This window comes from Solanum verrucosum, unplaced genomic scaffold, assembly GCF_900185275.1.
Source record: "Solanum verrucosum unplaced genomic scaffold, falcon-dt-bn FXZP01000182.1, whole genome shotgun sequence".
Lineage (NCBI taxonomy): Eukaryota > Viridiplantae > Streptophyta > Magnoliopsida > Solanales > Solanaceae > Solanum > Solanum verrucosum.
Genome location: NW_026020378.1, coordinates 1,776,151 through 1,778,259, shown reverse-complemented (window position 1 = coordinate 1,778,259; position 2,109 = coordinate 1,776,151).

The window sequence follows — 2,109 nt, the reverse complement described above, 5'->3', positions numbered from 1 at the left end:
GCCTCGAGGTGCAGTGCGAGAAGTTCTAGTGTTAAGAGGAACAAATGTTGGATCTGTGTCGGTGTCTGTGTCCTCATCGATTAACCGGAAGCTAGGGGCAACAAATTTTGACTTGCCCCATTTTGAATAGGTGACCAGCTTTTGGGTGCCATCGTACCTGTAGAAGCGGGATTAGTGCCCAAGACTAACCATAAATAAACAATAAAAACTTTTGGAACTATAACCGAACAGGGACAAAGCCCCAGAAAATTTTTAGACAGATGCTATAGTGGTCATCCACGGAGGGGACCTACGGTCCGTAGACTGATCTACGGTCCATGGATCTCTTTCGTAGATCAGGGACCCAACAATATAGGTCGTAGATGAAAACCACGGATGTGTAGAAATCTACGGACCGTAGTCCACGTCTGTGGTTTCGGACTTGGTAATATTTTTGTGTGCATCCAGTGACGAACCTCATCTACGATTCGTAGATGGATCTACGTTCCGTAGACGGGGTATCGTTGATGCCATCAGTGCAAATTTCAGCCATATTTTTCTGATTAATTATATTTGGCCTTATGTTTCAACATTAACGAAGCCTCATCATGCATTTCAACATTCAATTATGCTAGTTCTTAATTATTAAGATTCCTACTGATCATTTTACCAAACAATTTAGACAAGTTTTGGAACCCTAAGTCGAAACTTACATATAGACTGACAATCACATACAATAAAGCTACACAATCACTATCTATCGTTCCAAAGGCATTGCAATTTCTAAGTTTATCATGAGATTTTTATATAACAATTACCCAAGATCAAGACCCAACTCTCGACTTTCTATATTCAATCTATGAATCGAAATTCAAAGTGAGAGGAAAGTCTAGTACCTTACACGCAACGAGGAGCGAGGTGATTTTGTGACGACACTAAGCTTTGCAATACCAATGAATCACCTCTTCGCTACTAACCAAACACCGGACCCTTCCTGTGGAAATTTGAATGGGTTTTAAATGAAATGGAAGGGGATTTGGGAATTTATGGAAGGGATGATATTATGGGGGAGTTATAGAGTGATTTAAGGAGTTTTTGGGATGGGAGAAACGGTTTTGGGAGTAATGGAGGGAAGTGGAATGGTTTAAAAAACTGGGGGTTTTTTTAAATGGGTGGCCTGAGTCGAGTCAGACAGCCTTAGGGTTTGGACTCACGAGACCTCGTCTACGGTCCGTGAGTCAATCTACGGTCCGTAGATCAGGACCGTAGATCACTATTACACTTAGAAAAATTTAGAGACTTACCTGGGATCTACGGATACCATTTACGGTCTGTTGATGAATCGACGGATCGTCGATGGGGTCCGTAGACCTCTGCACCAGACCATTTTCTGCCGATTTATTTCACGGTGTACCTACACATGTAGCAACCAATAAGCTACTATTTTTTTACATTTTCTGGACACTTTTTAGACACAGACCCTATACTAATTCTAGCCAACACTAAGAACTAAAACACTAAAACACTTACCTAGATTTAGACAAAAGACGCAATTTAAACAGAGAAAGCTAAACCACTAAATGGAAAACAGAACCCTGTCGTTGGCTAGATTGTACATCTTGGGTTGCCTCCCAAGCAACGCTTGATTTAACGTCGCGGCACGACGTAAGTGCATTGATTACTCAGACTTCATCAAGATTGGTAGGCCTCAATCACTTCTTGCACAGTTTCAGCATTGCCTAGATAGACCTTGATCATTTGCCTGTTTACCACGAACCTTGTTCCATCCCTATTTTCCAAGCTCACCACTCCATGAGGGAGCACTTTTGTGAGCAAAAATGGCCCGGTCCATTTGGACTTAAGTTTGCCTGGAAACAGGCGTACCCTAGAGTTGAATAGCAGCACAAGATCACCAACCACAAATTCTCGCTTTTCAATTCTTTGATCATGATACCTCTTCATCTTCTTTGTACAAGGCTGAACTTTCATAAGCTTTTAGGCGAAACTCATCAAGCATATTCAAGTCATTCATCCTTTGATTAGATGCGGCGCCCCAATCCAAATTTAACTTCTTCATTGCCACATTGCCTTTATGTTCTTAGCTCTACTGGTAAATGACAAGATTCCCAT